Genomic DNA, 11,742 nt, shown 5'->3' on the forward strand with positions numbered 1-11,742 from the left:
ATGACTGCAAACAGGTCTATGGAAAAATGAAGAATTTCAATTGTCCAGAAGGCAACCTACCCATAGTAGCTTAAGACCCAATCAGTTCCAGGTTGTCCAGGAAGAGGACCATGAAGTAAAGGCAGTTTCATCTATGTAGGGTTGTGCTAAGAACACTTGAAAGTAGCATAAACTGGGCTTCATTAGCAAAAAGTAAAGGAGAAGATGGCCCAGACATGGAAAATGGTGCTACAAACAGCTTAGAAATGGTTTTTGTATTTGTTTATTTTGGTTTTTTAAGACAGGGTTTCTCTGCCCTGGCTGTCCTGGCCTCAGAGTCAGAGATCTGCCTGCCTCTGCCTCTTGAGTGCTGGGATAAAAGGCATGAACTACCACAGTCTGGCTGAAATAATATTTCTTAATAAAGATAAGATCACAAATGACACACACACTTATGCCCACAGATACACACATAGGCATATAATAGTGAAGGATAAAATGGAAGGTGTGCTCTCACTATAAACAAAAATAAATCCCTAAGTGGATTAGAGGCATAGGCAAACAAACAAAACAACATAAAAAAACAAACAACAGCAAAACTGAGTTTCCCAAAAAAGGAAACTTCAGGATCAAGAATCAAGATTTCCTAAGAACAAAACAGGAAGCACAGGCTTTAAAGGAAAGGTTAACAAATGTGACTCGTGTTTTGCCAAATAAAAAGTGCTGCACGTGGGCTGGTGAGATGGCTCAGTGGGTAAGAGCACCCGACTGCTCTTCCAAAGGTCTGGAGTTCAAATCCCAGCAACCACATGGTGGCTAACAACCATCTGTAATGAGATCTGACTCCCTCTTCTGGAGTGTCTGAAGACAGCTACAGTGTACTTACATACAATAAATAAATAAATCTTTAAAAAAAAAAAAAAGTGCTGCACTTGAGAGAAGTTATCTGCAAACCCTAGGCTAGTGCTGGATATCCCAGTGCAGACATGTTGGAGAATGGGATGTTAACAGCAGATAAGGTCCTGAGAGCTAATCCTAACTGTAAGACTTCATTACAGGGGCGAGTGAGTTACTGTTGAGATGGACTATCACAGCATGGGCTAGTCATGTCAGATGGGCTAGTTATGGCCCAGGTGAGTTAACTGTCATACGGTGTGGGCTTTACTTACAATAGGATGTGAGTTAATTATTACAGGACATGGATCATTACAGTGTTGGTTAGTTACTATGGTGTGGGTTACTCACTACAGGAATGAGTTCCTGATAACAGCAAATCTACCATGGATTGAAGGCCCTCTTCAGTAGCTGGTACCTTGATCTGGGATTTTCTAGTCTCCAGAGCCAATTGATCTATTGTTTATAAAGCAACCTACCCCAAGTGTTCTACCAAAGTCACAGGAAATAAACTAAGACAAGTGGTTTATAGAACACACATATCAACCTGTGGTGGTTTGAATGATGAATGCTCTCATGGCTCATGTATTTAAACTCGTGGAGGCTATGAAACGTTTAGAAGGTGGAGCCTTTCTAGAGAAAGCATGTCACTGAAGGCAGGATTTGAGGCGCTCTCTCTCTCTCTCTCTCTCTCTCTCTCTCTCTCTCTCTCTCTCTCTCTCTCTCTCCCTCTCCTCCTCTCTTCCCCCTCTCTCTCCCTGCTCTCTCCCCCTCTCTCTCCCTATGTTTCTCTCTGTCTCTCTCTCCTTCCTCTCTCTTCCCCTCCCCTTCTTCCCTTTCTTCTTCCTGTATGCACAATACCATGTGATTAGCCAGCTGTCTACTCTTGCTACCACACCATGCCTCCCTGTCATTCTGGACTCTAGCCCTCTGGTACTGTAAGTCCAAATGAACTCTTCCTTAAGCTGGTTTTGTTGTTGGTGGTGGTGGTGGTGGTTTGGGTTTTTGTTGTTGTTTGTTTTTGGTTTTTGGGTTTGTTTGTTTGTTTGTTGTTTTGGTCATGATACTTTTTTTAAAATCACAGCAACAAAAAAGATATAACTAATACAGCAAGTTCTGTAACTAATACAGAAGTCTTATCAAGTGGAAAGAGAAACAGTTTCTAGAAAGCTAGGAAAAGAGCACAAATGACACCAAATGCTCAGTAAAGGCTTCAAAGCACTTATAATGAAAGGAGGACAAGGCCCCACTTCACAGCACCCAACAAAATGGCAAAGTTGCTGAGACCAGGAACACCAGCTCCTGAGAGGTAAGAAATAACCTTTCCCGTGCTTCTATGTACTAAGTTTCCACTGTGCACAGCACTCCTGCAGTACCTGGTAGAGCCATGCACACCGTAACCCTCAACTCAGTTGTGACTCAGAAGAAAGCTTGACTGTAAGCAAGACCATGAATGGGCGTCTTAGTGTTTTCTGTTGCTATGACAAAATACCTGATATTTTATGCCGAAAAATGGTTTATTTGCTCACAGTTTTTCAGACCCTGGAGCATGGTACTAACATCTCTTGATAAGGGCTTCATGACTGCATCACAATGTGGACGATGGCTTCATGGTAAGTAGGGATAAAAAAAGAAGAGGCCCCATGGCAAAGCAAAATGAAAGTCTTGATAGGTCATTATGCATGACCAACAGTAATCCCTTCCAAGCATAGGACAGCTCCTGATGATTGTGCTCTATCTCACCTCTTAAAAGTCACACCCCAAGGACCACACCTCTAACACACAAAATTGTGAAAGACACTGACCACATCCAAATCACAGTAACCATCTACAGCTTCTCTTATGCCTTCTTTTTGAGTTCTTTAAGATGATTTTGAATGCTCTTTGAAGCAATTTAATAAATTTCCATTTATTTGGCATTAGTTACCCAAGAATTAATGCATTCCTTTCAAGGGTCAGCCTGTATTCTGTTAAGAATTTTTGCATTGTGGTTAGGAAGATGGCTCAACAGTCAAAGCTCTTGCCCCCCAAAAAGCAAGAGAACCAGAGTTCAGATCCCAGGACCCATGTAAATGCCAGGTGGGCGTAGCAGCCTGCTTGCAATTTCATCCTTGTAAGGAGATAAGAAATCTCTAAAGCAAACTGTCTTGCAAAACCCTACCTCAAAGAAGAAGGTAGAGGTATTGAAGATTCCCAACATACATGCATATGCACACACATCACACAAATACACATATAAAAAGAAAAGAATTTTTGTGTTTATGAGTTGAACAGGTGTAGGTTTTTTTTCTTGTGATGTATTTAGCATGCTTTGCTATGCAAGTAGTGCTAGCCTCAACAAGCATATTAGGTTGTGTTCACCATTCTGAGATGCAGAAGAAAATTAAACTTGGTTTCTGTCACAATACACAATGCTTCTGTAAGCCCCAGCCATATAGATAATTTTACCTATACCCCCAAGCAAGCAATCACTTGTGCAGTAGACATCAGCAGAGTGTCCTCTGATTCAGCTCAACTGACATTACTTAGAGACCATCGGATCCCACAGACTGGCAGCTCAGTCCCAAACATTGTCCCACTTCTGGTACAAATGCCAAGCCCTAGTCTATTTTACCTGGGTTTCTGACAGACCAGCTATATGGCAAGGTGTATTAGTCTATTTTCAGCTGCTATGACAAAAACCAGGCCTCAAGAGATGACTCAGTATAAGAACATTTACAGCTCTTAGAGGAGCTCATAGGGAGCTATGTTCAATTCCTAACACCCACATTAGTGGGCTCACAACTGCCTATAACTCAATTCCAGGAAATCTGACACCACAGGCACTCTCATGCATGTGGTTTATTCAGGCACACACATATACACACGCAATTTAAAACCCTGAGCCTAAGCAGTTTACAAAGAAAGGGGGTTTATTGCCAGGTGTGATGGTGTATGCCTTTAAACCCAGCACTCGGGAGGCAGAGGCAGGCAGATTTCTGAGTTCGAGGCCAGCCTGGTCTACAGAGTGAGTTCCAGGACAGCCAGGGCTACACAGAGAAACCCTGTCTCTAAAACAACAAAAACAAATTAAGAAAGAAAGAAAGAAAGAAAGAAAGAAAGAAAGAAAGAAAGAAAGAAAGAAAGAAAGAAAGAAAGAAGAAAAGAAAAGAAAAGAAAAGAAAAGAAAAGAAAAGAAAAGAAAAGAAAAGAAAAGAAAAGGGGTTATTTAGCCTTGTCATGGAAGTTCAAGGGCATGGCGCCAGCTTCTCATCTCTTGTGAGGCTCCTTGCAGATGGCCTTAAAATAGTGGGAGTGCAAGAAGGACCATGCAGTGAGACAGGAAGCAGACAGCACAGAGGAACCACTTGCTCTTTAATGATACCTCACTCTTGTGGGAACTAATTCATTCTGCAAGACCAGCATTAATCCTTTCCAAGGGCAAATCCCATTGACCTCTTTATCCTGCAATAAACCTGTCTCTTAAAAAGTTTCACCACCATTTTGATGCTGCTATTTTGGGAGCAAAGCTTCTAACACACGAACCTTCAGAAGATGCACTCAAGCAATAGCCAAATGGCAGCAGCAGGTGAAAGAACTTTTCCTACACCACTGACTCTAATAGTGAAAAGAGAGAGATGAACACTTGAGTGGAAGAATCATATAGGTTATTGCTTACCTATACAATGGAATAGAGTCAGAACAAGTGAGCCAGGTTTAATATTGTCACACGTGAATCTCAGAAATATGATGAGAACAAGAAAGCATATTCACAAAAACTAAATACAGTATGTTTATGTAAAGCTTTTAAATGTGCAAAAGAATACAACGTCCTGCATATGGGAACATGTGCAAGTTTGTACTACCCAAAAACATGCTTAGTCACTGTTCTATTGCTGTGAAGAGACACTATGAAGCAACTCTTATAAAAGGAAGTATTTAATTGGGGACTGGCTTAGAGTTTTAGAGGATTCACCCAATATTATGGCAGGGAGCATGGCAGCAGTCATGACAGGCATGATACTGGAGACATCACTGAGAGCCATATCCTGATCTGTGGGCAGAGCTGGTATGGGCTTTTGAAACCTATCAAAGAGTTTCACTCCCTGGTAACTAAGCATTCAAATATATGAACCTAGGAGGGCCATTCTTATTCAAACCACCACAGTGGTAAGCGCACATGTTTGAGTACTTTGTCACCAGTTGGTGGAACTGTTTGGGAAGGATTAGAAGGTGTGGCCTTGTTGGAGAAGGTGTGTCACTGGGGGTGGGCTTTGAGGTCTCAAAAGCCCTCCCCATTCCGTGTTAGCTTCACACTTGTAGATGTGATGTAAGTTCTCAGCTACTGCTGCAGTGCCATGACTGCCTGCCTGTGTGCTCTCATGCTCCCCACCATGATGGTTATGGAATCACCCTCTGAAACTGTAAATCCCCCTTCTGAGCTTTCTTCTACACTTTTTTCTTTAAGTTGCCTTGGCCATGCTGTATCTTCACAGCAATAAAAAGGTAACTAAGACTTGGATGGCCCACCAGGTTCAGGTTCAGGTATCTCAAAGGATCAGAGGGAAGCACAGAATAGCTCTAGAAATTCCTGTAAGTTTATGTAGGAATAAAGGAAATACATAAAACAAAGGTGGACTGAGTTGAAGGAAGTAATTTAAAACCAAAATTTAGCTTTTTCTTTGCCCCCTTTTTTTAGTTTAAAATTTTTGTGCTGTAATTTTGATGACTGTGTAAATAGGACTCAATAGGTATATTTATAGTATAACATGCTCCAAATTTGTCCTAATTTTCAATACAAGAAGCATGTAGAAAGAGGTTGTTCTAGTCTCCAAGGCTGACTATCAACACTACTATCCAGGCCTCGACGGTCTGTCTAGATTGAGCTGTGAGCTGGCTGGCAGTTGCTGGTGACAATCAGAAGTGTGCCACAGGGATGTCAAGTTTCCTGAACGGAGCTTTGGGGTAGCTGAGCCCCTCATTGGAAAAGGGTAGGTATGTAATTTGAGAGAAGGATTCATTTAGAGGCTTGAGGAACCTTGAACAAGTGCTGAGCAGACAGCTGGACGTCTGTCTTCAAGAATAGCCAAGGCTGTTCTACTGTCTACCTGTAATCTGGGCTGTAAAACTCCCACACGTGCCATACAAAGACAAGCTTGTGTCCTACCTTGACCCAGGCCCCAGGAAGACCACTGACTCCCCACTGTGTTTCTGGAGGGAGCAGACAACTCTAATCTGAGTTCAAACGTCTTCTCCGGCTCTTCTTCCCACCTGAAAGTGGCTGTTTTTAGAATGAAGACCCGTTCACACATCACCACCACCTACATATGTCTTTAAGACCAATTAGCCTTGACTTGATACAAGGCCCCCAGCTAGATCTACTCCTTGATCAGGTGATAGGGAACAAAGGAATGACCGTTTCAGCCCAGACAAGCTTTTGTCTCCAGAGAACCTTGAGGTGGTTCGAGGTGGGAGCACGAGCGCTCTTAGCTTGCCGCCATCCTGCAGCAGTGAGTAGGTGGCTACACAGTGCCAGCTGAGCTTCAGTGTGGGAGAGGCAAAGTCACGCATTTAAGGAAAAAATAACCTGAATTACACTTTAAAAAGCAGGAGGGGCTGTCATGGGCAGGCCCCCGCAGACCCTCCTCCAGGGTAGTTCCTGTTCGTATGGAAGGATGGGTTGGGGGGTGCAGTGTGGGAGTTCCTGTTCCTATGGAAAGATGGGTTGGGGGGCGTGCAGTGTGGGAGTACTGCAGCAAAGGGAAACTGAGGATGTGGGAACTCAAAGACGACCTCTGCTGGGCAGAGACTGGGGTAAGCAGGAGGGAAGACCTTCCAAGGTCCTAAGAAGAACAGTTTGGGAGGCAGTGGTCTGAAGGTTCTGATAGAGCAAGAGAGAGAGAGCTAAGGCATTTATATATCACCTCTTCCATAGATGCTCTAGGAACCCCGGGTCTGTGGCTACTGGAAACAAGACTCTTATCCAGACAAGGCCCTCTGAAGGCTGTGTAGGACAGCCCCTCTAGAAAGAAGAGTGACAAGTGCCAGCCTGAGCTGTAAAAATACTCCGTTATTTGTGGCTGTCTTACACAAAATTGCAAATAAGACAAATGTAAGAAGTTTTCAGAGAACTTTTCCCCTTCTGCAATTGCTTTTACCGTTTCATCTTGTTCTTCAGGCTACTCACGTGGCATGACTTTTCAGATCTGTGAGCACACATGGCCTACTGGCACTTGGCCTTGTTGCTCAAGGCTGGGACAACTTCCTTCCTGTCTGTACCTGAGATCTCAGAAGCTGGCTGGTTCTACTACTGGAGGGAAAGAATGCTTCCTATGGAGGCACTTGGCCCAGTTCCACAGAGATGAAAGTAGATGTCTGTTTCCTGTGTTGACCGTGGTCATCTCTACACTCCCATACCAACACCGGATCTGTACACAGTAAGTACCCCACAAGTGCCCTCCCATGAATGAATAAAAGTGGATGCTGCCAGCAATAAAGGTCCCCAAGTCCATTAAGCACTTGAGAGCATTATGAAGTCCATTCCTTGTCAGTGTTTGTCCACTAGCTTCAGCATTAGCCCCACCCACTAGCCCCACCCATTCCTTCATCCAATCTCCACATCCTACTGTGCATTCTACCTCTTGGATGCTATTATAGGCATGCTATAGTGTGGATTCTACTATATACCAGTCATTGAGAATGTTCTAGATACCCGGCCAGTTCTACTCATGCAGAGCAAAGGAGGCCAGGCCAGGCTGGTTAAATATCAGGCGAGGGTCCCCGCAATTTCTGCCTATGAGGTGCTAACCGCTGTGACTACTCTAGGCTGGGATGCAGGTGAATACCGGGACATAGGCAGCTCTCCAGGAGGTTAGGTTAGGCTTAGGCTGACTTTGAGCAAGGGGCAGTGGAGGAGGAGCTGGACTTGTATTCATGGCTATAGGAATGTGACTTAGGGAAGGAAGTAAAGGAAGGCTGGGTCATGGTGGTCCTGCTGTGACAGGTAGACATACGGTAGGAACCTCAATTCTGCTTTCTTCAGGGGCAGTGCTGGGGTCCCTAAGTTCCTCCGTCTCCTTTCTACAAACCAGATGTTAACAGTATCAGGGCCTTGAGAGGACACGTGGTATCAATGGCCTGAAACACCAGAAGCAGTGTGGTCTGTACTCTGCTGTTTATCCTCACTGCTATTACTACTGCATCATTCACCAGGCCCTTCCTTCCTCCTATCCACATTTCTGCTCTCACCGTGTCGTCTCCCCTCCTCCCTTCCTCATACCCCCCTCATAGAGAAAAGTAAAAATGGACCTTGAAACGCCATCAGGGCTCAACCTCAGCCTTAGCAACAACCTACTATCTCTCTCCATTCCCCCAGATGCTGTGATTCCTCCTTTGCCCTTGATGCCCACATCTGATATCACACATGGCCTTCCCTCATATACACTACAGGCCCTTTATTTGCCAGGAATATCACTCTAAGTCCTCACAGCTATTGAGTCACTGGATTCCCCACTGAAAACCTGCATCAGCTCTTCCCCACCCCTGGGCAAACTATAGTCCAGATGTTCCTTTCCTTTTGTTCTGAGTAAAGCAACATGACATGACAAAGTTTCAGGAGACTGTTGCATCGAGGGTAGAGATGAATGCTGGGTAGTTGGTGGCACACACCTTTAATCTCAACACTTGGGAGGCAGAGCCAGGCAGATCTCTGTGAGTTTAAGACCAACCTGTTCTACAGAGCAAGGTCCAGGACAGCCAAAGCTACACAGAAATCACGTCTCAAAACACACACACACACATACACACACACACACACACACACACACACACACACACACACACGGTGATAGAAGAGGTTCCCTAGGTGACTCAGAAACTACTTCACAGGAAAAGCTCAGCCTGGATGGGGCCTCAGCAGGAACAGTAGGATTATCACAGAGGTTGCCTGGAACCTGGGGCACTGGAGAAGCAAGAGGCCTGAAAAGCAGGGGACCTGCCTGCCCTGCTCATTGCTGTAAGAAGGCCCAGTGAAGGCCCAGAAGAGCCTGTGCCCTTCTGCCTCCTTATCTGACTCCTTCCCTCACCATAGTTGGCCATGAACAAGAAAGTGGCCAAAAAGCATAAATGTTGTGAAGTATCCTGTGTTTTAAAAGAGATTTTATTGATCCAACAGTGACATTCCATTGAGGATCAATGGCTGATAAAGTGAAATATTATAAGATCAGAACTTCTCTGACAGAAAACCACAAGTAGAAAACATAAAGCACAGAAACTAAGAATACTGTGTTGGACATATCTGCCATAGGACTACCGTCCTTGACTATCCTCCTAGCCAAATAACTTGCATCTTTGCAAGTTTGTTGACTCTGTTAAGTTACTCCATACTGCCTCCTATATGTAATTCCTCCTTAGCTGCACATGGCCTCAGGGAGGGGCTAGACTACACATTGCCAGGGAAGATTGGCAGGGGTAGGGGCGGGTCCATTGATGTGACTATGGGAAAGCATCCCTGCTGAGCCAACAATTTCCAACGGTGGTGGTAGGGAGGTGGCTTTTGGTTGGGAGCACCCATATCTTTCACCTATGCTTTATAAGCTCAATAAACTCATTGGTTCCTCAAAGTGAGCTCTAGTAAATCGTACCTGTTTGATGTTGGGACCTTAGGAGGAGGAGGAAGTTGCTAAACTTCCTTCTGGGAAGGAAGAATCACCAGGCTTCTTTTATCCCAGGAGTTGCTCTGAATTCAATCTTGAGAAAATAAGGATAGTTGCTTGCTGTTGTCCTAAATTCATTTCTTTCTCCCTTTTGGGATTTCCCCCTTTGATTGGGTAGTAAACCAAGCAGGGACACTGGGTCCTTGAAAACTATACCTGTTGACATGAGACTGCAGCAGACTCTCAGGTGGACTGGGTATATAAGCTCCTACTATACATGCTTACTGTTCATAAGGTCTCTGCCATTTATCACGTTTCTCTGAGACTGTAGTGAGAAGAAATACTTTGGGTGATGATGACTTTTGGAGATACTATAGAATGAGCCCGTCTTCACAAGGAGGTGCCACGTGGCCATCACTGGAGTTGCATGTAGCCTGGAAATTCAGCCTGATAGCCTAACCCTTGCCCAGGTCCCAGAACATCACACCATGAACCCATGGAGATGCCTTGACACTGGAGCTGAACTTCTCTGCCTGTTCCCACTTAGCCATGGCCTCAGAGGTTCCTGCATGTTCATCCTATGACATAATACTGCAGCAGAGAGAGAAATACAAGATCAAGGGCCCACAGCCAGCCCACAAAGCCAAGAATGGATTCCACTCTGTCTCTGATGCCCCAGATGTCACTTATTTGGCCTGGCCCTCAAACATGCAAGAGGTTATATGTACTTGTTCATGAAAATATGCACATGGGTATGTGCATTCATTATCGAGCATAAACACTTATGTACATGTTTCTGTATGCAGAATCACTCACGTTCTGTTGTGTGGAACGTGCATCCTGGTGTGCACATGCATATACACATGCATGTGTGCATATGGTCTCAAGGTTTCCTCCTTTTCTGCATCAGATTGTCAGGCATCAGCACTTTGAATTCACAAACAATCATTTGGCTGATTAAATGGTTGTTAAATGATTGTTTAACTGAATTTTCATCCGAAGGCTCAGCTGTGTAGTATTACTTCATGTCACCCAGAACAGAACATCCTTCTGAGGCAATGCATTAAAAACCCAGGCACCAATGTCCACTGATTCTGTAATAAAACATGGCTTGTTTGACATCTGCCCAAGTTCATGCTGTGTCCTTACCTCTTAAAACTAACCCCCCAGCCCTAAGGACAGTGAGCTTCTCCTGCTGAGCAAACAGTGCCTTACAACTAATACTTAGCATGTAAAAACATGTAAAAAAGGGCCAAGTAACACAATGAATTAGCTTTGGACAACTACTTAAAACTTCATTGAAGAAGCGCAGACACGAATCAAACTGCTGTGCGTTAGAATGTAAAGCGAGGTGGTAACAGTCTTAAGACCCTCTCTCCACACCAGGTTCCCTGAGAGCTGACTTTTAACAATAACAAGAACAAGAATTCTTTTTCTCCAGTAAACTTTGAAAGTGAAACTTTGCTACCCCACATATCTCATATCCACCTTGGAAAAGTGGAGCTAGTGATATTTATGTACTTGGGAGTTAGGAACACCAAATCTTGAAACATTCATGTAATTCATTTGTCTTGAGAGGTGTAAGGGAAAGCCCTCACCTCCCACACCCCAGGTTCCCCTTGTTGCCCTGAACTGACAATATACACAAATGTCACAATGCCTTCCCTGGTATCTGGGTTTGTCCACCCAAGTCCTCTCTACAAAACTTCTGTTCAAAAAACAAAAGAAAACAAAACACCTAAAATGTAGAGAGACTACTGACCTTAATAGACAATTTAAAAGACTCATGAGGCATTTAAGGTTTAGAGCTATGTGAAATGTGCATGACTAAATGTCTCGGGGGTGGGGGACCAAAGGACCAGTTTGGATCTTGATGCATCTATGCAACCCATAGACCCACTCCACCTAGGCTGCTTGTGGGAATCCACAGGCTTTTGAGTGGACCCAGGAGAATGGCCAGTAGCCACCTGTGAGGTCGTTGCTCTCAGCTGTAAACGTCCATCCACATCACATGTTTGGATTTGGGTAGATAAGAGAAAGCATCTTAAGTCAGTGTACACTGCCATTTGCAACATTTCTGCTTAAGCTGGAGAGCTGGACGGAATGGACCTCAGCAGGAGCTTTAGCCTCTTCTCTCTCCTTGCCCCAAAAGATCAAAGGTCTGATAGAGGCGAGAATGCAAAGAGCACGAGTGATGGCTTCCTTGGGGTGGCTTTAAATACAGCTGCCAAGACTG

General features: G+C 44.3%; 1 long non-coding RNA gene across 1 annotated transcript; it reads left to right on the top strand.

The window, feature by feature from the left end:
• Window positions 1-1,633: 1,633 nt before the first annotated feature.
• On the top strand, window positions 1,634-10,604 carry 9330198I05Rik (RIKEN cDNA 9330198I05 gene). Its single transcript, NR_155521.1, has 4 exons — window positions 1,634-2,486; window positions 6,788-6,964; window positions 7,057-7,289; window positions 9,831-10,604. It is a non-coding gene; the product is annotated as an RIKEN cDNA 9330198I05 gene (long non-coding RNA).
• The last annotated feature ends 1,138 nt before the right edge of the window (window positions 10,605-11,742 follow it).

Source organism: Mus musculus, chromosome 5 (assembly GCF_000001635.26).
Source record: "Mus musculus strain C57BL/6J chromosome 5, GRCm38.p6 C57BL/6J".
NCBI lineage: Eukaryota > Metazoa > Chordata > Mammalia > Rodentia > Muridae > Mus > Mus musculus.